Source organism: Somniosus microcephalus, chromosome 1 (assembly GCF_052327205.1).
Source record: "Somniosus microcephalus isolate GS21.2 chromosome 1, FLI_Smic_1.0, whole genome shotgun sequence".
In the NCBI taxonomy this organism is placed as follows: Eukaryota; Metazoa; Chordata; class Chondrichthyes; order Squaliformes; family Somniosidae; genus Somniosus; species Somniosus microcephalus.
The window spans coordinates 333,493,724-333,521,516 of NC_140987.1; positions in this window are offsets into that span (position 1 = coordinate 333,493,724).

The window sequence follows — 27,793 nt, forward strand, 5'->3', positions numbered from 1 at the left end:
TTGCGTGCGGTGCAATGTGCTTGGGTGAAGTGTGTGAGTGAGTGCGGTGCAATTTGTTTGGGTGAAATGTGTGAGTGAGTGCGGTGCAATGTGTTTGGGTGAAGTGTGTGAGTGAGTGCGGTGCAATGTGCTTGGGTGAAGTGTGCGAGTGAGTGAGGTGCAATGTGTTTGGGTGAAGTGTGCGAGTGAGTTCGGTGCAATGTGTTTGGGTGAAGTGTGTGAGTGAGTACGGTGCAATGTGTTTGGGTGAAGTGTGTGAGTGAATGCGGTGCAATGTGTTTGGGTGAAGTGTGTCAGTGAGTATGGTGCAATGCGTTTGGGTGAAGTGTGTGAGTCAGTACGGTGCAATGTGTTTGGGTGAAGTGTATGAGTGAGTGCGGTTCAATGTGTTTGGGTGAAGTGTGTGTCAATGCGGTGCAATGTGTTTGGGTGAAGTGTGTGAGTGAGAGCGGTGCAATGTGTTTGTGTGAAGTGTGTGATTGCGTGCGGTGCAATGTGTTTGGGTGAAGTGTGTGAGTGAGTGCGGTGCAATGTGTTTGGGTGAAGTGTGTGAGTGAGTGCGGTGCAATGTGTGTGGGTGAAGTGTGTGAGTGAGTGCAGTGCAATGTGTTTGGGTGAAGTGTGTGAGTGAGTGCGGTGCAATGTGTTTGAGTGAAGTGTGTCAGTGAGTACGGTGGAATGTGTTTGGGTGAAGTGTGTGATTGAGTGCGGTGCATTGCGTTTGGGTGAAGTTTGTGAGTGAGTATGGTGCAATGTGTTTGGGTGAAGTGTGTGAGTGAGTGTGGTGCAATGTGTTTGGGTGAAGTTTGTCAGTGAGTGCGGTGCATTGTGTTTGGGTGAAGTGTGTGAGTGAGTGCGGTGCAGTGTGTTTGGGTGAAGTGTGTGAGTGAGTGCGGTGCATTGTGTTTGGGTGAAGTGTGTGAGTGAGTGCGGTGCAATGTGTTTGGGTGAAGTGTGTGAGTGAGTGCAGTGCATTGTGTTTGGGTGAAGTGTGTGAGTGAGTGCAGTGCATTGTGTTTGGGTGAAGTGTGTGAGTGAGTGCAGTGTAATGTGCTTGGGTGAAGTGTGTGAGTGAGTGCGGTGCAATGTGTTTGGGTGAATTGTGTGAGTGAGTACGGTGCAATTTGTTTGGGTGAAGCGTGTGAGCGAGTATGGTGCAATGTGTTTGGGTGAAGTGTGTGAGTCAGTGCGGTGGAATGTGTTTGGGTGAAGTGTGTGAGTGAGTATGGTGAAATGTGTTTGGGTGAAATGTGTGAGTGAGTGCGGTTCAATGTGTTTGGGTGAAGTGTGTGTCAGTGCGGTGCAATGTGTTTGGGTGAAGAGTGTGAGTGAGTGCGGTGCAATGTGTTTGGGTGAAGTGTTTGAGTGAGTGCGGTGCAATGTGTTTGGGTGAAGTGTGCGAGTGAGTACGGTGCAATGTGTTTGGGTGAAGTGTGTGAGTGAGTGCGGTGCAATGTGTTTGGGTGAAGTGTGTGATTGAGTGCGGTGCAATGTGTTTGGGTGAAGTGTGTCACTGAGTGCGTGGCAATGTGATTGGGTGAAGTGTGTGAGTCAGTGCGGTGCAATGTGTTTGGGTGAAGTGTGTGAGTGAGTGCGGTGCAATGTGTTTGGGTGAAGTGTGTGAGTGAGTGCGGTGCAATGTGTTTGGGTGAAGTGTGTGAGTGAGTACGGTGCAATGTGTTTGGGTGAAGTGTGTGAGTGAGTGCGGTGCAATGTGTTTGGGTGAAGTGTGTGAGTGAGCGTAGTGCAATGTGTTTGGGTGAAGTGTGTGAGTGAGTGCGGTGCAATGTGTTTGGGTCAAGTGTGTGAGTGAGTGCGGTGCAATGTGTTTGGGTGAAGTGTGTGTCAGTGCGATGCAATGTGTTTGGGTGAAGTGTGTGTCAGTGCGGTGCAATGTGTTTGGGTGAAGTGTGTGTCAGTGCGGTGCAATGTGTTTGGGTGAAGTGTGTGAGTGAGTGCGGTGCAATGTGTTTGGGTGAAGTGTGTGAGTGAGTGCGGTGCAATGTGTTTGGGTGAAGTGTGTGAGTGAGTGCGGTGCAATGTGTTTGGGTGAAGTGTGTGATTGAGTGCGGTGCAATGTGTTTGGGTGAAGTGTGCGAGTGAGTGCGGTGCAATGTGTTTGGGTGAAGTGTGTGAGTGAGTACGGTGCAATGTGTTTGGGTGAAGTGGGTGAGTGAATGCGGTGAAATGTGTTTGGGTTAAGTGTGTGAGTGAGTGCGATGTAATGTGTTTTGGGTGAAGTGTGTGAGTGAGTGCGGTGCAATGGGTTTGGGTGAAGTGTGTCAGTGAGTATGGTGCAATGTGTTTGGGTGAAGTGTTTGAGTCAGTGCGGTGCAATGTGTTTGGGTGAAGTGTGTGAGTGAGTGCGGTGCAATGTGTTTGGGTGAAGTGTGTGTCAGTGCGGTACAATGTGTTTGGGTGAAGTGTGTGAGTGAGTGCGGTGCAATGCGTTTGGGTGAAGTGTGTGAGTGAGTGCGGTGAAATGTGTTTGGGTGAAGTGTGTGAGTGAGTGCGGTGCAATGTGTTTGGGTGAAGTGTGTGAGTGAGTGCGGTGCAATGTGTTTGGGTGAAGTGTGTGAGTTAGTGCGGTGCAATGTGTTTGGGTGATGTGTGTAAGTGAGTACGGCGCATTGTGTTTGGGTGAAGTGTGTGAGTGAGTACGGTGCAATTTGTTTTGTGAAGTGTGTGAGTGAGTGCAGTGTAATATGTTTGAGTGAAGTGTGTGAGTGAGTGCGGTGCAATGTGTTTGGGTGAAGTGTGTGTCAGTGCGGTGCAATGGGTTTGGGTGAAGTGTGTGAGTGAGTGCGGTGCAATGTGTTTGGGTGAAGTGTGTGAGTGAGTGCGGTTCAATGTGTTTGGGTGAAGTGTGTGTCAGTGCGGTGCAATGTGTTTGGGTGAAGTGTGTGAGTGAGTGCGGTGCAATGTGTTTGGGTGAAATGTTTGAGTGAGTGCGGTGCAATGTGTTTGGGTGAAGTGTGCGAGTGAGTACGGTGCAATGTGTTTGGGTGAAGTGTGTGAGTGAGTGCGGTGCAATGTGTTTGGGTGAAGTATGTGATTGAGTGCGGTGCAATGTGTTTGGGTGAAGTGTGTCACTGAGTGCGTGGCAATGTGTTTGGGTGAAGTGTGTGAGTCAGTGCGGTGCAATGTGTTTGGGTGAAGTGTGTGAGTGAGTGCGGTGCAATGTGTTTGGGTGAAGTGTGTGAGTGAGTACGGTGCAATGTGTTTGGGTGAAGTGTGTGAGTGAGTGCGGTGCAATGTGTTTGGGTGAAGTGTGTGAGTGAGCGCAGTGCAATGTGTTTGGGTGAAGTGTGTGAGTGAGTGCGGTGCAATGTGTTTGGGTCAAGTGTGTGAGTGAGTGCGGTGCAATGTGTTTGGGTGAAGTGTGTGTCAGTGCGATGCAATGTGTTTGGGTGAAGTGTGTGTCAGTGCGGTGCAATGTGTTTGGGTGAAGGGTGTGTCAGTGCGGTGCAATGTGTTTGGGTGAAGTGTGTGAGTGAGTGCGGTGCAATGTGTTTGGGTGAAGTGTGTGAGTGAGTGCGGTGCAATGTGTTTGGGTGAAGTGTGTGAGTGAGTGCGGTGCAATGTGTTTGGGTGAAGTGTATGATTGAGTGCGGTGCAATGTGTTTGGGTGAAGTGTGCGAGTGAGTACGGTGCAATGTGTTTGGGTGAAGTGTGTGAGTGAATGCGGTGCAATGTGTTTGGGTGAAGTGTGTCAGTGAGTATGGTGCAATGCGTTTGGGTGAAGTGTGTGAGTCAGTACGGTGCAATGTGTTTGGGTGAAGTGTGTGAGTGAGTGCGGTGCAATGTGTTTCGGTGAAGTGTGTGTCAGTGCGGTGCAATGTGTTTGGGTGAAGTGTGCGAGTGAGAGCGGTGCAATGTGTTTGGGTGAAGTGTGTGAGTGAGTGCGGTGCAATGTGTTTGGGTGAAGTGTGTGAGTGAGTGCGGTGCAATGTGTGTGGGTGAAGTGTGTGAGTGAGTGCGGTGCAATGTGTTTGGGTGAAGTGTGTGAGTGAGTGCGGTGCAATGTGTTGGAGTGAAGTGTGTCAGTGAGTACGGTGGAATGTGTTTGGGTGAAGTGTGTGATTGAGTGCGGTGCATTGCGTTTGGGTGAAGTTTGTGAGTGAGTATGGTGCAATGTGTTTGGGTGAAGTGTGTCAGTGAGTGCGGTGCATTGTGTTTGGGTGAAGTGTGTGAGTGAGTGAAGTGCAATGTGTTTGGGTGAAGTGTGTGAGTGAGTGCGGTGTAATGTGTTTGGTTGAAGTGTGTGAGTGAGTGCGGTGCAATGTGTTTGGGTGAAGTGTGTGAGTGAGTACGGTGCAATGTGTTTGGGTGAAGTGTGTGAGTGAGTGCAGTGCATTGTGTTTGGGTGAAGTTTGTGAGTGAGTGCGGTGCATTGTGTTTGGGTGAAGTGTGTGAGTGAGTGCAGTGTAATGTGCTTGGGTGAAGTGTGTGAGTGAGTGCGGTGCAATGTGTTTGGGTGAAGTGTGTGAGTGAGTACGGTGCAATTTGTTTGGGTGAAGCGTGTGAGCGAGTATGGTGCAATGTGTTTGGGTGAAGTGTGTGAGTCAGTGCGGTGGAATGTGTTTGGGTGAAGTGTGTGAGTGAGTATGGTGAAATGTGTTTGGGTGAAATGTGTGAGTGAGTGCGGTGCAATGTGTTTGGGTGAAGTGTGTGAGTGAGTGCGGTTCAATGTGTTTGGGTGAAGTGTGTGTCAGTGCGGTGCAATGTGTTTGGGTGAAGAGTGTGAGTGAGTGCGGTGCAATGTGTTTGGGTGAAGTGTTTGAGTGAGTGCGGTGCAATGTGTTTGGGTGAAGTGTGCGAGTGAGTACGGTGCAATGTGTTTGGGTGAAGTGTGTGAGTGAGTGCGGTGCAATGTGTTTGGGTGAAGTGTGTGATTGAGTGCGGTGCAATGTGTTTGGGTGAAGTGTGTCACTGAGTGCGTGGCAATGTGTTTGGGTGAAGTGTGTGAGTCAGTGCGGTGCAATGTGTTTGGGTGAAGTGTGTGAGTGAGTGCGGTGCAATGTGTTTGGGTGAAGTGTGTGAGTGAGTGCGGTGCAATGTGTTTGGGTGAAGTGTGTGAGTGAGTACGGTGCAATGTGTTTGGGTGAAGTGTGTGAGTGAGTGCGGTGCAATGTGTTTGGGTGAAGTGTGTGATTGAGTGCGGTGCAATGTGTTTGGGTGAAGTGTGCGAGTGAGTGCGGTGCAATGTGTTTGGGTGAAGTGTGTGAGTGATTACGGTGCAATGTGTTTGGGTGAAGTGGGTGAGTGAATGCGGTGAAATGTGTTTGGGTTAAGTGTGTGAGTGAGTGCGATGTAATGTGTTTTGGGTGAAGTGTGTGAGTGAGTGCGGTGCAATGGGTTTGGGTGAAGTGTGTCAGTGAGTATGGTGCAATGTGTTTGTGTGAAGTGTTTGAGTCAGTGCGGTGCAATGTGTTTGGGTGAAGTGTGTGAGTGAGTGCGGTGCAATGTGTTTGGGTGAAGAGTGTGTCAGTGCGGTACAATGTGTTTGGGTGAAGTGTGTGAGTGAGTGCGGTGCAATGCGTTTGGGTGAAGTGTGTGAGTGAGTGCGGTGCAATGTGTTTGGGTGAAGTGTGTGAGTGAGTGCGGTGCAATGTGTTTGGGTGAAGTGTGTGAGTGAGTGCGGTGCAATGTGTTTGGGTGAAGTGTGTGAGTTAGTGCGGTGCAATGTGTTTGGGTGATGTGTGTGAGTGAGTGCGGCGCATTGTGTTTGGTTGAAGTGTGTGAGTGAGTACGGTGCAATTTGTTTTGTGAAGTGTGTGAGTGAGTGCAGTGTAATGTGTTTGGGTGAAGTGTGTGAGTGAGTGCGGTGCAATGTGTTTGGGTGAAGTGTGTGAGTGAGTGCGGTGCAATGTGTTTGGGTGAAGTGTGTGAGTGAGTGCGGTTCAATGTGTTTGGGTGAAGTGTGTGTCAGTGCGGTGCAATGTGTTTGGGTGAAGTGTGTGAGTGAGTGCGGTGCAATGTGTTTGGGTGAAGTGTTTGAGTGAGTGCGGTGCAATGTGTTTGGGTGAAGTGTGCGAGTGAGTACGGTGCAAAGTGTTTGGGTGAAGTGTGTGAGTGAGTGCGGTGCAATGTGTTTGGGTGAAGTGTGTGATTGAGTGCGGTGCAATGTGTTTGGGTGAAGTGTGTCACTGAGTGCGTGGCAATGTGTTTGGGTGAAGTGTGTGAGTCAGTGCGGTGCAATGTGTATGGGTGAAGTGTGTGAGTGAGTGCGGTGCAATGTGTTTGGGTGAAGTGTGTGAGTGAGTACGGTGCAATGTGTTTGGGTGAAGTGTGTGAGTGAGTGCGGTGCAATGTGTTTGGGTGAAGTGTGTGACTGAGCGCAGTGCAATGTGTTTGTGTGAAGTGTGTGAGTGAGTGCGGTGCAATGTGTTTGGGTCAAGTGTGTGACTGAGTGCGGTGCAATGTGTGTGGGTGAAGTGTGTGTCAGTGCGATGCAATGTGTTTGGGTGAAGTGTGTGTCAGTGCGGTGCAATGTGTCTGGGTGAAGTGTGTGTCAGTGCGGTGCAATGTGTTTGGGTGAAGTGTGTGAGTGAGTGCGGTGCAATGTGTTTGGGTGAAGTGTGTGAGTGAGTGCGGTGCAATGTGTTTGGGTGAAGTGTGTGAGTGAGTGCGGTGCAATGTGTTTGGGTGAAGTGTGCGAGTGACTGCGGTGCAATGTGTTTGGGTGAAGTGTGTGAGTGAGTACGGTGCAATGTGTTTGGGTGAAGTGGGTGAGTGAATGCGGTGAAATGTGTTTGGGTTAAGTGTGTGAGTGAGTGCGATGTAATGTGTTTTGGGTGAAGTGTGTGAGTGAGTGCGGTGCAATGGGTTTGGGTGAAGTGTGTCAGTGAGTATGGTGCAATGTGTTTGGGTGAAGTGTTTGAGTCAGTGCGGTGCAATGTGTTTGGGTGAAGTGTGTGAGTGAGTGCGGTGCAATGTGTTTGGGTGAAGTGTGTGTCAGTGCGGTACAATGTGTTTGGGTGAAGTGTGTGAGTGAGTGCGGTGCAATGCGTTTGGGTGAAGTGTGCGAGTGAGTGCGGTGCAATGTGTTTGGGTGAAGTGTGTGAGTGAGTGCGGTGCAATGTGTTTGGGTGAAGTGTGTGAGTGAGTGCAGTGCAATGTGTTTGGGTGAAGTGTGTGAGTTAGTGCGGTGCAATGTGTTTGGATGATGTGTGTGAGTGAGTGCGGCGCATTGTGTTTGGGTGAAGTGTGTGAGTGAGTACGGTGCAATTTGTTTTGTGAAGTGTGTGAGTGAGTGCAGTGTAATGTGTTTGGGTGAAGTGTGTGAGTGAGTGCGGTGCAATGTGTTTGGGTGAAGTGTGTGAGTGAGTACGGTGCATTGTGTTTGGGTGAAGTTTGTGAGTGAGTGCGGTGCATTGTGTTTGGGTGAAGTGTGTGAGTGAGTGCAGTGTAATGTGCTTGGGTGAAGTGTGTGAGTGAGTGCGGTGCAATGTGTTTGGGTGAAGTGTGTGAGTGAGTACGGTGCAATTTGTTTGGGTGAAGCGTGTGAGCGAGTATGGTGCAATGTGTTTGGGTGAAGTGTGTGAGTCAGTGCGGTGGAATGTGTTTGGGTGAAGTGTGTGAGTGAGTATGGTGAAATGTGTTTGGGTGAAATGTGTGAGTGAGTGCGGTGCAATGTGTTTGGGTGAAGTGTGTGAGTGAGTGCGGTTCAATGTGTTTGGGTGAAGTGTGTGTCAGTGCGGTGCAATGTGTTTGGGTGAAGAGTGTGAGTGAGTGCGGTGCAATGTGTTTGGGTGAAGTGTTTGAGTGAGTGCGGTGCAATGTGTTTGGGTGAAGTGTGCGAGTGAGTACGGTGCAATGTGTTTGGGTGAAGTGTGTGAGTGAGTGCGGTGCAATGTGTTTGGGTGAAGTGTGTGATTGAGTGCGGTGCAATGTGTTTGGGTGAAGTGTGTCACTGAGTGCGTGGCAATGTGTTTGGGTGAAGTGTGTGAGTCAGTGCGGTGCAATGTGTTTGGGTGAAGTGTGTGAGTGAGTGCGGTGCAATGTGTTTGGGTGAAGTGTGTGAGTGAGTGCGGTGCAATGTGTTTGGGTGAAGTGTGTGAGTGAGTACGGTGCAATGTGTTTGGGTGAAGTGTGTGAGTGAGTGCGGTGCAATGTGTTTGGGTGAAGTGTGTGATTGAGTGCGGTGCAATGTGTTTGGGTGAAGTGTGCGAGTGAGTGCGGTGCAATGTGTTTGGGTGAAGTGTGTGAGTGATTACGGTGCAATGTGTTTGGGTGAAGTGGGTGAGTGAATGCGGTGAAATGTGTTTGGGTTAAGTGTGTGAGTGAGTGCGATGTAATGTGTTTTGGGTGAAGTGTGTGAGTGAGTGCGGTGCAATGGGTTTGGGTGAAGTGTGTCAGTGAGTATGGTGCAATGTGTTTGGGTGAAGTGTTTGAGTCAGTGCGGTGCAATGTGTTTGGGTGAAGTGTGTGAGTGAGTGCGGTGCAATGTGTTTGGGTGAAGAGTGTGTCAGTGCGGTACAATGTGTTTGGGTGAAGTGTGTGAGTGAGTGCGGTGCAATGCGTTTGGGTGAAGTGTGTGAGTGAGTGCGGTGCAATGTGTTTGGGTGAAGTGTGTGAGTGAGTGCGGTGCAATGTGTTTGGGTGAAGTGTGTGAGTGAGTGCGGTGCAATGTGTTTGGGTGAAGTGTGTGAGTTAGTGCGGTGCAATGTGTTTGGGTGAAGTGTGTGAGTGAGTACGGTGCAATTTGTTTGGGTGAAGCGTGTGAGCGAGTATGGTGCAATGTGTTTGGGTGAAGTGTGTGAGTGAGTACGGTGCATTGTGTTTGGGTGAAGTTTGTGAGTGAGTGCGGTGCATTGTGTTTGGGTGAAGTGTGTGAGTGAGTGCAGTGTAATGTGCTTGGGTGAAGTGTGTGAGTGAGTGCGGTGCAATGTGTTTGGGTGAAGTGTGTGAGTGAGTACGGTGCAATTTGTTTGGGTGAAGCGTGTGAGCGAGTATGGTGCAATGTGTTTGGGTGAAGTGTGTGAGTCAGTGCGGTGGAATGTGTTTGGGTGAAGTGTGTGAGTGAGTATGGTGAAATGTGTTTGGGTGAAATGTGTGAGTGAGTGCGGTGCAATGTGTTTGGGTGAAGTGTGTGAGTGAGTGCGGTTCAATGTGTTTGGGTGAAGTGTGTGTCAGTGCGGTGCAATGTGTTTGGGTGAAGAGTGTGAGTGAGTGCGGTGCAATGTGTTTGGGTGAAGTGTTTGAGTGAGTGCGGTGCAATGTGTTTGGGTGAAGTGTGCGAGTGAGTACGGTGCAATGTGTTTGGGTGAAGTGTGTGAGTGAGTGCGGTGCAATGTGTTTGGGTGAAGTGTGTGATTGAGTGCGGTGCAATGTGTTTGGGTGAAGTGTGTCACTGAGTGCGTGGCAATGTGTTTGGGTGAAGTGTGTGAGTCAGTGCGGTGCAATGTGTTTGGGTGAAGTGTGTGAGTGAGTGCGGTGCAATGTGTTTGGGTGAAGTGTGTGAGTGAGTGCGGTGCAATGTGTTTGGGTGAAGTGTGTGAGTGAGTACGGTGCAATGTGTTTGGGTGAAGTGTGTGAGTGAGTGCGGTGCAATGTGTTTGGGTGAAGTGTGTGATTGAGTGCGGTGCAATGTGTTTGGGTGAAGTGTGCGAGTGAGTGCGGTGCAATGTGTTTGGGTGAAGTGTGTGAGTGATTACGGTGCAATGTGTTTGGGTGAAGTGGGTGAGTGAATGCGGTGAAATGTGTTTGGGTTAAGTGTGTGAGTGAGTGCGATGTAATGTGTTTTGGGTGAAGTGTGTGAGTGAGTGCGGTGCAATGGGTTTGGGTGAAGTGTGTCAGTGAGTATGGTGCAATGTGTTTGGGTGAAGTGTTTGAGTCAGTGCGGTGCAATGTGTTTGGGTGAAGTGTGTGAGTGAGTGCGGTGCAATGTGTTTGGGTGAAGAGTGTGTCAGTGCGGTACAATGTGTTTGGGTGAAGTGTGTGAGTGAGTGCGGTGCAATGCGTTTGGGTGAAGTGTGTGAGTGAGTGCGGTGCAATGTGTTTGGGTGAAGTGTGTGAGTGAGTGCGGTGCAATGTGTTTGGGTGAAGTGTGTGAGTGAGTGCGGTGCAATGTGTTTGGGTGAAGTGTGTGAGTTAGTGCGGTGCAATGTGTTTGGGTGATGTGTGTGAGTGAGTGCGGCGCATTGTGTTTGGTTGAAGTGTGTGAGTGAGTACGGTGCAATTTGTTTTGTGAAGTGTGTGAGTGAGTGCAGTGTAATGTGTTTGGGTGAAGTGTGTGAGTGAGTGCGGTGCAATGTGTTTGGGTGAAGTGTGTGAGTGAGTGCGGTGCAATGTGTTTGGGTGAAGTGTGTGAGTGAGTGCGGTTCAATGTGTTTGGGTGAAGTGTGTGTCAGTGCGGTGCAATGTGTTTGGGTGAAGTGTGTGAGTGAGTGCGGTGCAATGTGTTTGGGTGAAGTGTTTGAGTGAGTGCGGTGCAATGTGTTTGGGTGAAGTGTGCGAGTGAGTACGGTGCAAAGTGTTTGGGTGAAGTGTGTGAGTGAGTGCGGTGCAATGTGTTTGGGTGAAGTGTGTGATTGAGTGCGGTGCAATGTGTTTGGGTGAAGTGTGTCACTGAGTGCGTGGCAATGTGTTTGGGTGAAGTGTGTGAGTCAGTGCGGTGCAATGTGTTTGGGTGAAGTGTGTGAGTCAGTGCGGTGCAATGTGTATGGGTGAAGTGTGTGAGTGAGTGCGGTGCAATGTGTTTGGGTGAAGTGTGTGAGTGAGTACGGTGCAATGTGTTTGGGTGAAGTGTGTGAGTGAGTGCGGTGCAATGTGTTTGGGTGAAGTGTGTGACTGAGCGCAGTGCAATGTGTTTGTGTGAAGTGTGTGAGTGAGTGCGGTGCAATGTGTTTGGGTCAAGTGTGTGACTGAGTGCGGTGCAATGTGTGTGGGTGAAGTGTGTGTCAGTGCGATGCAATGTGTTTGGGTGAAGTGTGTGTCAGTGCGGTGCAATGTGTCTGGGTGAAGTGTGTGTCAGTGCGGTGCAATGTGTTTGGGTGAAGTGTGTGAGTGAGTGCGGTGCAATGTGTTTGGGTGAAGTGTGTGAGTGAGTGCGGTGCAATGTGTTTGGGTGAAGTGTGTGAGTGAGTGCGGTGCAATGTGTTTGGGTGAAGTGTGCGAGTGACTGCGGTGCAATGTGTTTGGGTGAAGTGTGTGAGTGAGTACGGTGCAATGTGTTTGGGTGAAGTGGGTGAGTGAATGCGGTGAAATGTGTTTGGGTTAAGTGTGTGAGTGAGTGCGATGTAATGTGTTTTGGGTGAAGTGTGTGAGTGAGTGCGGTGCAATGGGTTTGGGTGAAGTGTGTCAGTGAGTATGGTGCAATGTGTTTGGGTGAAGTGTTTGAGTCAGTGCGGTGCAATGTGTTTGGGTGAAGTGTGTGAGTGAGTGCGGTGCAATGTGTTTGGGTGAAGTGTGTGTCAGTGCGGTACAATGTGTTTGGGTGAAGTGTGTGAGTGAGTGCGGTGCAATGCGTTTGGGTGAAGTGTGCGAGTGAGTGCGGTGCAATGTGTTTGGGTGAAGTGTGTGAGTGAGTGCGGTGCAATGTGTTTGGGTGAAGTGTGTGAGTGAGTGCAGTGCAATGTGTTTGGGTGAAGTGTGTGAGTTAGTGCGGTGCAATGTGTTTGGATGATGTGTGTGAGTGAGTGCGGCGCATTGTGTTTGGGTGAAGTGTGTGAGTGAGTACGGTGCAATTTGTTTTGTGAAGTGTGTGAGTGAGTGCAGTGTAATGTGTTTGGGTGAAGTGTGTGAGTGAGTGCGGTGCAATGTGTTTGGGTGAAGTGTGTGTCAGTGCGGTGCAATGGGTTTGGGTGAAGTGTGTGAGTGAGTGCGGTGCAATGTGTTTGGGTGAAGTGTGTGAGTGAATACGGTGCAATGTGTTTGGGTGAAGTGTGTGAGTGAGTGCAGTGCAATGTGTTTGGGTGAAGTGTGTGAGTGAGTGCGGTGCAATGTGTTTGGGTGAAGTGTGTGAGTGAGTGCGGTGCAATGTGTTTGGGTGAAGTGTGTGAGTGAGTGCGGTGCAATGTATTTGGGTGCAGTGTGTGAGTGAGTACGGTGCAATTTGTTTGGGTGAAGTCTGTGAGCGAGTATGGTGCAATGTGTTTGGGTGAAGTGTGTGAGTCAGTGCGGTGGAATGTGTTTGGGTGAAGTGTGTGAGTGAGTATGGTGCAATGTGTTTGGGTGAAATGTGTGAGTGAGTGCGGTGCAATGTGTTTGGGTGAAGTGTGTGAGTGAGTGCGGTTCAATGAGTTTGGGTGAAGTGTGTATCAGTGCGGTGCAATGTTTTTGGGTGAAGTGTGTGAGTGAGTGCGGTGCAATGTGTTTGGGTGAAGTGTTTGAGTGAGTGCGGTGCAATGTGTTTGGGTGAAGTGTGCGAGTGAGTACGGTGCAATGTGTTTGGGTGAAGTGTGTGAGTGAGTGCGTTGCAATGTGTTTGGGTGAAGTGTGTGATTGAGTGCGGTGCAATGTGTTTGGGTGAAGTGTGTCACTGAGTGCGTGGCAATGTGTTTGGGTGAAGTGTGTGAGACAGTGCGGTGCAATGTGTTTGGGTGAAGTGTGTGAGTGAGTGCGGTGCAATGTGTTTGGGTGAAGTGTGTGAGTGAGTGCGGCGCAATGTGTTTGGGTGAAGTGTGTGAGTGAGTGCGGTGCAATTTGTTTGAGTGAAGTGTGTGAGTGAGTGCGGTGGAATGTGTTTGGGTGAAGTGTGTGAGTGAGTGCGGTGCAATTTGTTTGAGTGAAGTGTGTGAGTGTGTGCGGTGCAATGTGTTTGGGTGAAGTGTGTGTCAGTGCGGTGCAATGTGTTTGGGTGAAGTGTGTGAGTGAGTGCGGTGCAATGTGTTTGGGTGAAGTGTGTGTCAGTGCGGTGCAATGTGTTTGGGTGAAGTGTGTGAGTGAGTGCGGTGCAATGTGTTTGGGTGAAATGTGTGAGTGAGTGCGGTGCAATGTGTTTGGGTGAAGTGTGTGAGTGAGTGCGGTGCAATGTGTTTGGGTGAAGTGTGCGAGTGAGTGAGGTGCAATGTGTTTGGGTGAAGTGTGCGAGTGAGTACGGTGCAATGTGTTTGGGTGAAGTGTGTGAGTGAGTACGGTGCAATGTGTTTGGGTGAAGTGTGTGAGTGAATGCGGTGCAATGTGTTTGGGTTAAGTATGTGAGTGAGTGCGGTGCAATGTATTTGGGTGAAGTGTGTGAGTGAGTGCGGTGCGATGTGTTTGGGTGAAGTGTGTGATTGCTTGCGGTGCAATGTGTTTGGGTGAAGTGTGTGAGTGAGTGCGGTGCAATGTGTTTGGGTGAAGTGTGTGAGTGAGTGCGGTGCAATGTGTGTGGGTGAAGTGTGTGAGTGAGTGCGGTGCAATGTGTTTGGGTGAAGTGTGTGAGTGAGTGCGGTGCAATGTGTTTGGGTGAAGTGTGTCAATGAGTACGGTGGAATGTGTTCGGGTGAAGTGTGTGATTGAGTGCGGTGCATTGTGTTTGGGTGAAGTGTGTGAGGGAGTATGGTGCAATGTGTTTGGGTGAAGTGTGTGAGTGAGTGTGGTGCAATGTGTTTGGGTGAAGTGTGTCAGTGAGTGCGGTGCATTGTGTTTGGGTGAAGTGTGTGAGTGAGTGAAGTGCAATGTGTTTGGGTGAAGTGTGTGAGTGAGTGCGGTGTAATGTGTTTGGTTGAAGTGTGTGAGTGAGTGCGGTGCAATGTGTTTGGGTGAAGTGTGTGAGTGAGTACGGTGCAATGTGTTTGGGTGAAGTGTGTGAGTGAGTGCGGTGCAGTGTGTTTGGGAGAAGTGTGTGAGTGAGTGCGGTGCATTGTGTTTGGGTGAAGTGTGTGAGTGAGTGCGGTGCAATGTGTTTGGGTGAAGTGTGTGAGTGAGTGCAGTGCATTGTGTTTGGGTGAAGTGTGTGAGTGAGTGCGGTGCATTGTGTTTGGGTGAAGTGCGTGAGTGAGTGCAGTGTAATGTGTTTGGGTGAAGTGTGTGAGTGAGTGCGGTGCAATGTGTTTGGGTGAAGTGTGTGTCAGTGCGGTGCAATGGGTTTGGGTGAAGTGTGTGAGTGAGTGCAGTGCAATGTGTTTGGGTGAAGTGTGTGAGTGAGTGCGGTGCAATGTGTTTGGGTGAAGTGTGTGAGTGAGTACGGTGCAATTTGTTTGGGTGAAGCGTGTGTGCGAGTATGGTGCAATGTGTTTGGGTGAAGTGTGTGAGTCATTGCGGTGGAATGTGTTTGGGTGAAGTGTGTGAGTGTGTATGGTGCAATGTGTTTGGGTGAAATGTGTGTGTGAGTGCGGTGCAATGTGTTTGGGTGAAGTGTGTGAGTGAGTGCGGTTCAATGTGTTTGGGTGAAGTGTGTGTCAGTGCGGTGCAATGTGTTTGGGTGAAGTGTGTGAGTGAGTGCGGTGCAATGTGTTTGGGTGAAGTGTTTGAGTGAGTGCGGTGCAATGTGTTTGGGTGAAGTGTGCGAGTGAGTACGGTGCAATGTGTTTGGGTGAAGTGTGTGAGTGAGTGCGGTGCAATGTGTTTGGGTGAAGTGTGTGATTGAGTGCGGTGCAATGTGTTTGGGTGAAGTGTGTCACTGAGTGCGTGGCAATGTGTTTGGGTGAAGTGTGTGAGTCAGTGCGATGCATTGTGTTTGGGTGAAGTGTGTGAGTGAGTGCGGTGCAATGTGTTTGGGTGAAGTGTGTGAGTGAGTGCGGTGCAATGTGTTTGGGTGAAGTGTGTGAGTGAGTACGGTGCAATGTGTTTGGGTGAAGTGTGAGAGTGACTGCGGTGCAATGTGTTTGGGTGAAGTGTGTGAGTGAGTGCGGTGCATTTTGTTTGGGTGAAGTGTGTGAGTGAGTGCAGTGTAATGTGTTTGGGTGAAGTGTGTGAGTGAGTGCGGTGCAATGTGTTTGGGTGAAGTGTGTGTCAGTGCGGTGCAATGGGTTTGGGTGAAGTGTGTGAGTGAGTGCAGTGCAATGTGTTTGGGTGAAGTATGTGAGTGAGTGCGGTGCAATGTGTTTGGGTGAAGTGTGTGAGTGAATGCGGTGCAATGTGTTTGGGTGAAGTGTGTGAGTGAGTGCGGTGCAATGTGTTTGGGTGAAGTGTGTGAGTGAGTACGGTGCAATTTGTTTGGGTGAAGTGTGTGAGCGAGTATGGTGCAATGTGTTTGGGTGAAGTGTGTGAGTCAGTGCGGTGGAATGTGTTTGGGTGAAGTGTGTGAGTGAGTATGGTGCAATGTGTTTGGGTGAAATGTGTGAGTGAGTGTGGTGCAATGTGTTTGGGTGAAGTGTGTGAGTGAGTGCGGTGCAATGTGTTTGGGTGAAGTGTGTGTCAGTGCGGTGCAATGGGTTTGGGTGAAGTGTGTGAGTGAGTGCAGTGCAATGTGTTTGGGTGATGTATGTGAGTGAGTGCGGTGCAATGTGTTTGGGTGAAGTGTGTGAGTGAATGCGGTGCAATGTGTTTGGGTGAAGTGTGTGAGTGAGTGCGGTGCAATGTGTTTGGGTGAAGTGTGTGAGTGAGTACGGAGCAATTTGTTTGGGTGAAGAGTGTGAGCGAGTATGGTGCAATGTGTTTGGGTGAAGTGTGTGAGTCAGTGCGGTGGAATGTGTTTGGGTGAAGTGTGTGAGTGAGTATGGTGCAATATGTTTGGGTGAAATGTGTGAGTGAGTGCGGTGCAATGTGTTTGGGTGAAGTGTGTGAGTGAGTGCGGTTCAATGTGTTTGGGTGAAGTGTGTGTCAGTGCGGTACAATGTGTTTGGGTGAAGTGTGTGAGTGAGTGCGGTGCAATGTGTTTGGGTGAAGTGTGTGAGTGAGTGCGGTGCAATGTGTTTGGGTGAAGTGTGTGAGTGAGTACGGTGCAATTTGTTCGGGTGAAGTGTGTGAGCGAATAAGGTGCAATGTGTTTGGGTGAAGTGTGTGAGTCAGTGTGGTGGAATGTGTTTGGGTGAAGTGTGTGAGTGAGTATGGTGCAATGTGTTTGGGTGAAGTGTGTGTCATTGCGGTGCAATGTGTTTGGGTGAAGTGTGTGAGTGAGTGCGGTGCAATGTGTTTGGGTGAAGTGTTTGAGTGAGTGCGGTGCAATGTGTTTGGGTGAAGTGTGCGAGTGAGTACGGTGCAATGTGTTTGGGTGAAGTGTGTGAGTGAGTGCGGTGCAATGTGTTTGGGTGAAGTGTGTGATTTAGTGCGGTGCAATGTGTTTGGGTGAAGTGTGTCACTGAGTGCGTGGCAATGTGTTTGGGTGAAGTGTGTGATTGAGTGCGGTGCAATGTGTTTGGGTGAAGTGTGTGAGTGAGTGCAGTGCAATGTGTTTGGGTGAAGTGTGTGAGTGAGTGCGGTGTAATGTGTTTGGTTGAAGTTTGTGAGTGAGTGCGGTGCAATGTGTTTGGGCGAAGTGTGTGAGTGAGTACGGTGCAATGTGTTTGGGTGAAGTGTGTGAGTGAATGCGGTGCAATGTGTTTGGGTGAAGTGTGTGAGTGAGTGCGGTGCATTGTGTTTGGGTGAAGTGTGTGAGTGAGTGCGGTGCAATGTGTTTGGGTGAAGTGTGTGAGTGAGTGCAGTGCATTGTGTTTGGGTGAAGTGTGTGAGTGAGTGCGGTGCATTGTGTTTGGGTGAAGTGTGTGAGTGAGTGCAGTGTAATGTGTTTGGGTGAAGTGTGTGAGTGAGTGCGGTGCAATGTGTTTGGGTGAAGTGTGTGTCAGTGCGGTGCAATGGGTTTGGGTGAAGTGTGTGAGTGAGTGCAGTGCAATGTGTTTGGGTGAAGTGTCTGAGTGAGTGCGGTGCAATGTGTTTGGGTGAAGTGTGTGAGTGAGTGCGGTGCAATGTGTTTGGGTGAAGTGTGTGAGTGAGTACGGTGCAATGTGTTTGGGTGAAGTGTGTGAGTGAGTGCGGTGCAATGTATTTGGGTGAAGTGTGTGAGTGAGTACGGTGCAATTTGTTTGGGTGAAGCGTGTGAGCGAGTATGGTGCAATGTGTTTGGGTGAAGTGTGTGAGTCAGTGCGGCGGAATGTGTTTGGGTGAAGTGTGTGAGTGAGTATGGTGCAATGTGTTTGGGTGAAATGTGTGAGTGAGTGCGGTGCAATGTGTTTGGGTGAAGTGTGTGAGTGAGTGCGGTTCAATGTGTTTGGGTGAAGTGTGTGTCAGTGCGGTGCAATGTGTTTGGGTGAAGTGTGTGAGTGAGTGCGGTGCAATGTGCATGGGTGAAGTTTTTGAGTGAGTGCGGTGCAATGTGTTTGGGTGAAGTGTGCGAGTGAGTACGGTGCAATGTGTTTGGGTGAAGTGTGTGAGTGAGTGCGTTGCAATGTGTTTGGGTGAAGTGTGTGATTGAGTGCGGTGCAATGTGTTTGGGTGAAGTGTGTCACTGAGTGCGTGGCAATGTGTTTGGGTGAAGTGTGTGAGTCAGTGCAGTGCAATGTGTTTGGGTGAAGTGTGTGAGTGAGTGCGGTGCAATGTGTTTGGGTGAAGTGTGTGATTGAGTGCGGTGCATTGTGTTTGGGTGAAGTGTGTGAGTGAGTGCGGTGCATTTTGTTTGGGTGAAGTGTGTGAGTGAGTGCAGTGTAATGTGTTTGGGTGAAGTGTGTGAGTGAGTGCGGTGCAATGTGTTTGGGTGAAGTGTGTGTCAGTGCGGTGCAATGGGTTTGGGTGAAGTGTGTGAGTGAGTGCAGTGCAATGTGTTTGGGTGAAGTATGTGAGTGAGTGCGGTGCAATGTGTTTGGGTGAAGTGTGTGATTGCTTGCGGTGCAATGTGTTTGGGTGAAGTGTGTGAGTGAGTGCGGTGCAATGTGTTTGGGTGAAGTGTGTGAGTGAGTGCGGTGCAATGTGTGTGGGTGAAGTGTGTGAGTGAGTGCGGTGCAATGTGTTTGGGTGAAGTGTGTGAGTGAGTGCGGTGCAATGTGTTTGGGTGAAGTGTGTCAATGAGTACGGTGGAATGTGTTCGGGTGAAGTGTGTGATTGAGTGCGGTGCATTGTGTTTGGGTGAAGTGTGTGAGGGAGTATGGTGCAATGTGTTTGGGTGAAGTGTGTGAGTGAGTGTGGTGCAATGTGTTTGGGTGAAGTGTGTCAGTGAGTGCGGTGCATTGTGTTTGGGTGAAGTGTGTGAGTGAGTGAAGTGCAATGTGTTTGGGTGAAGTGTGTGAGTGAGTGCGGTGTAATGTGTTTGGTTGAAGTGTGTGAGTGAGTGCGGTGCAATGTGTTTGGGTGAAGTGTGTGAGTGAGTACGGTGCAATGTGTTTGGGTGAAGTGTGTGAGTGAGTGCGGTGCAGTGTGTTTGGGAGAAGTGTGTGAGTGAGTGCGGTGCATTGTGTTTGGGTGAAGTGTGTGAGTGAGTGCGGTGCAATGTGTTTGGGTGAAGTGTGTGAGTGAGTGCAGTGCATTGTGTTTGGGTGAAGTGTGTGAGTGAGTGCGGTGCATTGTGTTTGGGTGAAGTGCGTGAGTGAGTGCAGTGTAATGTGTTTGGGTGAAGTGTGTGAGTGAGTGCGGTGCAATGTGTTTGGGTGAAGTGTGTGTCAGTGCGGTGCAATGGGTTTGGGTGAAGTGTGTGAGTGAGTGCAGTGCAATGTGTTTGGGTGAAGTGTGTGAGTGAGTGCGGTGCAATGTGTTTGGGTGAAGTGTGTGAGTGAGTACGGTGCAATTTGTTTGGGTGAAGCGTGTGTGCGAGTATGGTGCAATGTGTTTGGGTGAAGTGTGTGAGTCATTGCGGTGGAATGTGTTTGGGTGAAGTGTGTGAGTGTGTATGGTGCAATGTGTTTGGGTGAAATGTGTGTGTGAGTGCGGTGCAATGTGTTTGGGTGAAGTGTGTGAGTGAGTGCGGTTCAATGTGTTTGGGTGAAGTGTGTGTCAGTGCGGTGCAATGTGTTTGGGTGAAGTGTGTGAGTGAGTGCGGTGCAATGTGTTTGGGTGAAGTGTTTGAGTGAGTGCGGTGCAATGTGTTTGGGTGAAGTGTGCGAGTGAGTACGGTGCAATGTGTTTGGGTGAAGTGTGTGAGTGAGTGCGGTGCAATGTGTTTGGGTGAAGTGTGTGATTGAGTGCGGTGCAATGTGTTTGGGTGAAGTGTGTCACTGAGTGCGTGGCAATGTGTTTGGGTGAAGTGTGTGAGTCAGTGCGATGCATTGTGTTTGGGTGAAGTGTGTGAGTGAGTGCGGTGCAATGTGTTTGGGTGAAGTGTGTGAGTGAGTGCGGTGCAATGTGTTTGGGTGAAGTGTGTGAGTGAGTACGGTGCAATGTGTTTGGGTGAAGTGTGAGAGTGACTGCGGTGCAATGTGTTTGGGTGAAGTGTGTGAGTGAGTGCGGTGCATTTTGTTTGGGTGAAGTGTGTGAGTGAGTGCAGTGTAATGTGTTTGGGTGAAGTGTGTGAGTGAGTGCGGTGCAATGTGTTTGGGTGAAGTGTGTGTCAGTGCGGTGCAATGGGTTTGGGTGAAGTGTGTGAGTGAGTGCAGTGCAATGTGTTTGGGTGAAGTATGTGAGTGAGTGCGGTGCAATGTGTTTGGGTGAAGTGTGTGAGTGAATGCGGTGCAATGTGTTTGGGTGAAGTGTGTGAGTGAGTGCGGTGCAATGTGTTTGGGTGAAGTGTGTGAGTGAGTACGGTGCAATTTGTTTGGGTGAAGTGTGTGAGCGAGTATGGTGCAATGTGTTTGGGTGAAGTGTGTGAGTCAGTGCGGTGGAATGTGTTTGGGTGAAGTGTGTGAGTGAGTATGGTGCAATGTGTTTGGGTGAAATGTGTGAGTGAGTGTGGTGCAATGTGTTTGGGTGAAGTGTGTGAGTGAGTGCGGTGCAATGTGTTTGGGTGAAGTGTGTGTCAGTGCGGTGCAATGGGTTTGGGTGAAGTGTGTGAGTGAGTGCAGTGCAATGTGTTTGGGTGATGTATGTGAGTGAGTGCGGTGCAATGTGTTTGGGTGAAGTGTGTGAGTGAATGCGGTGCAATGTGTTTGGGTGAAGTGTGTGAGTGAGTGCGGTGCAATGTGTTTGGGTGAAGTGTGTGAGTGAGTACGGAGCAATTTGTTTGGGTGAAGAGTGTGAGCGAGTATGGTGCAATGTGTTTGGGTGAAGTGTGTGAGTCAGTGCGGTGGAATGTGTTTGGGTGAAGTGTGTGAGTGAGTATGGTGCAATATGTTTGGGTGAAATGTGTGAGTGAGTGCGGTGCAATGTGTTTGGGTGAAGTGTGTGAGTGAGTGCGGTTCAATGTGTTTGGGTGAAGTGTGTGTCAGTGCGGTACAATGTGTTTGGGTGAAGTGTGTGAGTGAGTGCGGTGCAATGTGTTTGGGTGAAGTGTGTGAGTGAGTGCGGTGCAATGTGTTTGGGTGAAGTGTGTGAGTGAGTACGGTGCAATTTGTTCGGGTGAAGTGTGTGAGCGAATATGGTGCAATGTGTTTGGGTGAAGTGTGTGAGTCAGTGTGGTGGAATGTGTTTGGGTGAAGTGTGTGAGTGAGTATGGTGCAATGTGTTTGGGTGAAGTGTGTGTCATTGCGGTGCAATGTGTTTGGGTGAAGTGTGTGAGTGAGTGCGGTGCAATGTGTTTGGGTGAAGTGTTTGAGTGAGTGCGGTGCAATGTGTTTGGGTGAAGTGTGCGAGTGAGTACGGTGCAATGTGTTTGGGTGAAGTGTGTGAGTGAGTGCGGTGCAATGTGTTTGGGTGAAGTGTGTGATTTAGTGCGGTGCAATGTGTTTGGGTGAAGTGTGTCACTGAGTGCGTGGCAATGTGTTTGGGTGAAGTGTGTGATTGAGTGCGGTGCAATGTGTTTGGGTGAAGTGTGTGAGTGAGTGCAGTGCAATGTGTTTGGGTGAAGTGTGTGAGTGAGTGCGGTGCATTGTGTTTGGGTGAAGTGTGTGAGTGAGTGCAGTGTAATGTGTTTGGGTGAAGTGTGTGAGTGAGTGCGGTGCAATGTGTTTGGGTGAAGTGTGTGTCAGTGCGGTGCAATGGGTTTGGGTGAAGTGTGTGAGTGAGTGCAGTGCAATGTGTTTGGGTGAAGTGTCTGAGTGAGTGCGGTGCAATGTGTTTGGGTGAAGTGTGTGAGTGAGTGCGGTGCAATGTGTTTGGGTGAAGTGTGTGAGTGAGTACGGTGCAATGTGTTTGGGTGAAGTGTGTGAGTGAGTGCGGTGCAATGTATTTGGGTGAAGTGTGTGAGTGAGTACGGTGCAATTTGTTTGGGTGAAGCGTGTGAGCGAGTATGGTGCAATGTGTTTGGGTGAAGTGTGTGAGTCAGTGCGGCGGAATGTGTTTGGGTGAAGTGTGTGAGTGAGTATGGTGCAATGTGTTTGGGTGAAATGTGTGAGTGAGTGCGGTGCAATGTGTTTGGGTGAAGTGTGTGAGTGAGTGCGGTGCAATGTGTTTGGGTGAAGTGTGTGAGTGAGTACGGAGCAATTTGTTTGGGTGAAGAGTGTGAGCGAGTATGGTGCAATGTGTTTGGGTGAAGTGTGTGAGTCAGTGCGGTGGAATGTGTTTGGGTGAAGTGTGTGAGTGAGTATGGTGCAATATGTTTGGGTGAAATGTGTGAGTGAGTGCGGTGCAATGTGTTTGGGTGAAGTGTGTGAGTGAGTGCGGTTCAATGTGTTTGGGTGAAGTGTGTGTCAGTGCGGTACAATGTGTTTGGGTGAAGTGTGTGAGTGAGTGCGGTGCAATGTGTTTGGGTGAAGTGTGTGAGTGAGTGCGGTGCAATGTGTTTGGGTGAAGTGTGTGAGTGAGTACGGTGCAATTTGTTCGGGTGAAGTGTGTGAGCGAATATGGTGCAATGTGTTTGGGTGAAGTGTGTGAGTCAGTGTGGTGGAATGTGTTTGGGTGAAGTGTGTGAGTGAGTATGGTGCAATGTGTTTGGGTGAAGTGTGTGTCATTGCGGTGCAATGTGTTTGGGTGAAGTGTGTGAGTGAGTGCGGTGCAATGTGTTTGGGTGAAGTGTTTGAGTGAGTGCGGTGCAATGTGTTTGGGTGAAGTGTGCGAGTGAGTACGGTGCAATGTGTTTGGGTGAAGTGTGTGAGTGAGTGCGGTGCAATGTGTTTGGGTGAAGTGTGTGATTTAGTGCGGTGCAATGTGTTTGGGTGAAGTGTGTCACTGAGTGCGTGGCAATGTGTTTGGGTGAAGTGTGTGATTGAGTGCGGTGCAATGTGTTTGGGTGAAGTGTGTGAGTGAGTGCAGTGCAATGTGTTTGGGTGAAGTGTGTGAGTGAGTGCGGTGCATTGTGTTTGGGTGAAGTGTGTGAGTGAGTGCAGTGTAATGTGTTTGGGTGAAGTGTGTGAGTGAGTGCGGTGCAATGTGTTTGGGTGAAGTGTGTGTCAGTGCGGTGCAATGGGTTTGGGTGAAGTGTGTGAGTGAGTGCAGTGCAATGTGTTTGGGTGAAGTGTCTGAGTGAGTGCGGTGCAATGTGTTTGGGTGAAGTGTGTGAGTGAGTGCGGTGCAATGTGTTTGGGTGAAGTGTGTGAGTGAGTACGGTGCAATGTGTTTGGGTGAAGTGTGTGAGTGAGTGCGGTGCAATGTATTTGGGTGAAGTGTGTGAGTGAGTACGGTGCAATTTGTTTGGGTGAAGCGTGTGAGCGAGTATGGTGCAATGTGTTTGGGTGAAGTGTGTGAGTCAGTGCGGCGGAATGTGTTTGGGTGAAGTGTGTGAGTGAGTATGGTGCAATGTGTTTGGGTGAAATGTGTGAGTGAGTGCGGTGCAATGTGTTTGGGTGAAGTGTGTGAGTGAGTGCGGTTCAATGTGTTTGGGTGAAGTGTGTGTCAGTGCGGTGCAATGTGTTTGGGTGAAGTGTGTGAGTGAGTGCGGTGCAATGTGTATGGGTGAAGTTTTTGAGTGAGTGCGGTGCAATGTGTTTGGGTGAAGTGTGCGAGTGAGTACGGTGCAATGTGTTTGGGTGAAGTGTGTGAGTGAGTGCGTTGCAATGTGTTTGGGTGAAGTGTGTGATTGAGTGCGGTGCAATGTGTTTGGGTGAAGTGTATCACTGAGTGCGTGGCAATGTGTTTGGGTGAAGTGTGTGAGTCAGTGCAGTGCAATGTGTTTGGGTGAAGTGTGTGAGTGAGTGCGGTGCAATGTGTTTGGGTGAAGTGTGTGATTGAGTGCGGTGCAATGTGTTTGGGTGAAGTGTGTGAGTGAGTACGGTGCAATGTGTTTGGGTGAAGTGTGTGAGTGAGTGCGGTGCATTGTGTTTGGGTGAAGTGTGTGAGTGAGTACGGTGCAATTTGTTTGGGTGAAGTGTGTGAGTGAGTGCAGTGTAATGTGTTTGGGTGAAGTGTGTGAGTGAGTGCGGTGCAATGTGTTTGGGTGAAGTGTGTGTCAGTGCGGTGCAATGGGTTTGGGTGAAGTGTGTGAGTGAGTGCAGTGCAATGTGTTTGGGTGAAGTGTGTGAGTGAATGCGGTGCAATGTGTTTGGGTGAAGTGTGTGAGTGAGTGCGGTGCAATGTATTTGGGTGAAGTGTGTGAGTGAGTACGGTGCAATTTGTTTGGGTGAAGTGTGTCAGCGAGTATGGTGCAATGTGTTTGGGTGAAGTGTGTGAGTCAGTGCGGTGGAATGTGTTTGGGTGAAGTGTGTGAGTGAGTATGGTGCAATGTGTTTAGGTGAAATGTGTGAGTGAGTGCGGTGCAATGCGTTTGGGTGAAGTGTGTGAGTGAGTGCGGTTCAATGTGTTTGGGTGAAGTGTTTCTCAGTGCGGTGCAATGTGTTTGGGTGAAGTGTATGAGTGAGTGCGGTGCAATGTGTTTGTGTGAAGTGTGTGAGTGAGTGCGGTGCAATGTGTTTGGTGAAGTGTGTGAGTGAGTACGGTGCAATTTGTTTGGGTGAAGTGTGTGAGCGAGTATGGTGCAATGTGTTTGGGTGAAGTGTGTGAGTCAGTGCGCTGGAATGTGTTTGGGTGAAGTGTGTGAGTGAGTGCAGTGCAATGTGTTTGGGTGAAGTATGTGAGTGAGTGCGGTGCAATGTGTTTGGGTGAAGTGTGTGAGTGAATGCGGTGCAATGTGTTTGGGTGAAGTGTGTGAGTGAGTGCGGTGCAATGTGTTTGGGTGAAGTGTGTGAGTGAGTACGGTGCAATTTGTTTGGGTGAAGTGTGTGAGCGAGTATGGTGCAATGTGTTTGGGTGAAGTGTGTGAGTCAGTGCGGTGGAATGTGTTTGGGTGAAGTGTGTGAGTGAGTATGGTGCAATGTGTTTGGGTGAAATGTGTGAGTGAGTGCGGTGCAATGTGTTTGGGTGAAGTGTGTGAGTGAGTGCGGTGCAATGTGTTTGGGTGAAGTGTGTGTCAGTGCGGTGCAATGGGTTTGGGTGAAGTGTGTGCGTGAGTGCAGTGCAATGTGTTTGGGTGAAGTATGTGAGTGAGTGCGGTGCAATGTGTTTGGGTGAAGTGTGTGAGTGAATGCGGTGCAATGTGTTTGGGTGAAGTGTGTGAGCGGGTACGGTGCAATTTGTTTGGGTGAAGTGTGTGAGCGAGTATGGTGCAATGTGTTTGGGTGAAGTGTGTGAGTCAGTGCGGTGGAATGTGTTTGGGTGAAGTGTGTGAGTGAGTATGGTGCAATGTGTTTGGGTGAAATGTGTGAGTGAGTGCGGTGCAATGTGTTTGGGTGAGGTGTGTGAGTGAGTGCGGTTCAATGTGTTTGGGTGAAGTGTGTGTCAGTGCGGTACAATGTGTTTGGGTGAAGTGTGTGAGTGAGTGCGGTGCAATGTGTTTGGGTGAAGTGTGTGAGTGAGTGCGGTGCAATGTGTTTGGGTGAAGTGTGTGAGTGAGTACGGTGCAATTTGTTTGGGTGAAGTGTGTGAGCGAGTATGGTGCAATGTGTTTGGGTGAAGTGTTTGAGTGAGTGCGGTGCAATGTGTTTGGGTGAAGTGTGTGATTTAGTGCGGTGCAATGTGTTTGGGTGAAGTGTGTCACTGAGTGTGTGGCAATGTGATTGGGTGAAGTGTGTGATTGAGTGCGGTGCAATGTGTTTGGGTGAAGTGTGTGAGTGAGTGCAGTGCAATGTGTTTTGGTGAAGTGTGTGAGTGAGTGCGGTGTAATGTGTTTGGTTGAAGTTTGTGAGTGAGTGCGGTGCAATGTGTTTGGGCGAAGTGTGTGAGTGAGTACGGTGCAATGTGTTTGGGTGAAGTGTGTGAGTGAATGCGGTGCAATGTGTTTGGGTGAAGTGTGTGAGTGAGTGCGGTGCATTGTGTTTGGGTGAAGTGTGTGAGTGAGTGCGGTGCAATGTGTTTGGGTGAAGTGTGTGAGTGAGTGCAGTGCATTTTGTTTGGGTGAAGTGTGTGAGTGAGTGCGGTGCATTGTGTTTGGGTGAAGTGTGTGAGTGAGTGCAGTGTAATGTGTTTGGGTGAAGTGAGTGAGTGAGTGCGGTGCAATGTGTTTGGGTGAAGTGTGTGTCAGTGCGGTGCAATGGGTTTGGGTGAAGTGTGTGAGTGAGTGCAGTGCAATGTGTTTGGGTGAAGTGTCTGAGTGAGTGCGGTGCAATGTGTTTGGGTGAAGTGTGTGAGTGAGTGCGGTGCAATGTGTTTGGGTGAAGTGTGTGATTGAGTGCGGTGCAATGTGTTTGGGTGAAGTGTGTGAGTGAGTACGGTGCAATGTGTTTGGGTGAAGTGTGTGAGTGAGTGCGGTGCATTGTGTTTGGGTGAAGTGTGTGAGTGAGTACGGTGCAATTTGTTTGGGTGAAGTGTGTGAGTGAGTGCAGTGTAATGTGTTTGGGTGAAGTGTGTGAGTGAGTGCGGTGCAATGTGTTTGGGTGAAGTGTGTGTCAGTGCGGTGCAATGGGTTTGGGTGAAGTGTGTGAGTGAGTGCAGTGCAATGTGTTTGGGTGAAGTGTGTGAGTGAATGCGGTGCAATGTGTTTGGGTGAAGTGTGTGAGTGAGTGCGGTGCAATGTATTTGGGTGAAGTGTGTGAGTGAGTACGGTGCAATTTGTTTGGGTGAAGTGTGTCAGCGAGTATGGTGCAATGTGTTTGGGTGAAGTGTGTGAGTCAGTGCGGTGGAATGTGTTTGGGTGAAGTGTGTGAGTGAGTATGGTGCAATGTGTTTAGGTGAAATGTGTGAGTGAGTGCGGTGCAATGCGTTTGGGTGAAGTGTGTGAGTGAGTGCGGTTCAATGTGTTTGGGTGAAGTGTTTCTCAGTGCGGTGCAATGTGTTTGGGTGAAGTGTATGAGTGAGTGCGGTGCAATGTGTTTGTGTGAAGTGTGTGAGTGAGTGCGGTGCAATGTGTTTGGTGAAGTGTGTGAGTGAGTACGGTGCAATTTGTTTGGGTGAAGTGTGTGAGCGAGTATGGTGCAATGTGTTTGGGTGAAGTGTGTGAGTCAGTGCGCTGGAATGTGTTTGGGTGAAGTGTGTGAGTGAGTGCAGTGCAATGTGTTTGGGTGAAGTATGTGAGTGAGTGCGGTGCAATGTGTTTGGGTGAAGTGTGTGAGTGAATGCGGTGCAATGTGTTTGGGTGAAGTGTGTGAGTGAGTGCGGTGCAATGTGTTTGGGTGAAGTGTGTGAGTGAGTACGGTGCAATTTGTTTGGGTGAAGTGTGTGAGCGAGTATGGTGCAATGTGTTTGGGTGAAGTGTGTGAGTCAGTGCGGTGGAATGTGTTTGGGTGAAGTGTGTGAGTGAGTATGGTGCAATGTGTTTGGGTGAAATGTGTGAGTGAGTGCGGTGCAATGTGTTTGGGTGAAGTGTGTGAGTGAGTGCGGTGCAATGTGTTTGGGTGAAGTGTGTGTCAGTGCGGTGCAATGGGTTTGGGTGAAGTGTGTGCGTGAGTGCAGTGCAATGTGTTTGGGTGAAGTATGTGAGTGAGTGCGGTGCAATGTGTTTGGGTGAAGTGTGTGAGTGAATGCGGTGCAATGTGTTTGGGTGAAGTGTGTGAGCGGGTACGGTGCAATTTGTTTGGGTGAAGTGTGTGAGCGAGTATGGTGCAATGTGTTTGGGTGAAGTGTGTGAGTCAGTGCGGTGGAATGTGTTTGGGTGAAGTGTGTGAGTGAGTATGGTGCAATGTGTTTGGGTGAAATGTGTGAGTGAGTGCGGTGCAATGTGTTTGGGTGAAGTGTGTGAGTGAGTGCGGTTCAATGTGTTTGGGTGAAGTGTGTGTCAGTGCGGTACAATGTGTTTGGGTGAAGTGTGTGAGTGAGTGCGGTGCAATGTGTTTGGGTGAAGTGTGTGAGTGAGTGCGGTGCAATGTGTTTGGGTGAAGTGTGTGAGTGAGTACGGTGCAATTTGTTTGGGTGAAGTGTGTGAGCGAGTATGGTGCAATGTGTTTGGGTGAAGTGTGTGAGTCAGTGCGGTGGAATGTGTTTGGGTGAAGTGTGTGAGTGAGTATGGTGCAATGTGTTTGGGTGAAATGTGTGAGTGAGTGCGGTGCAATGTGTTTGGGTGAAGTGTGTGAGTGAGTGCGGTTCAATGTGTTTGGGTGAAGTGTGTGTCAGTGCGGTACAATGTGTTTGGGTGAAGTGTGTGAGTGAGTGCGGTGCAATGTGTTTGGGTGAAGTGTGTGAGTGAGTGCGGTGCAATGTGTTTGGGTGAAGTGTGTGAGTGAGTACGGTGCAATTTGTTTGGGTGAAGTGTGTGAGCGAGTATGGTGCAATGTGTTTGGGTGAAGTGTTTGAGTGAGTGCGGTGCAATGTGTTTGGGTGAAGTGTGTGAGTGAGTGCGGTGCAATGTGTTTGGGTGAAGTGTGTGAGTGAGTGCGGTGCAATGTGTTTGGGTGAAGTGTGTGAGTGAGTACGGTGCAATTTGTTTGGGTGAAGTGTGTGAGCGAGTATGGTGCAATGTGTTTGGGTGAAGTGTTTGAGTGAGTGCGGTACAATGTGTTTGGGTGAAGTGTGTGAGTGAGTGCGGTGCAATGTGTTTGGGTGAAGTGTGTGAGTGAGTGCGGTGCAATGTGTTTGGGTGAAGTGTGTGATTTAGTGCGGTGCAATGTGT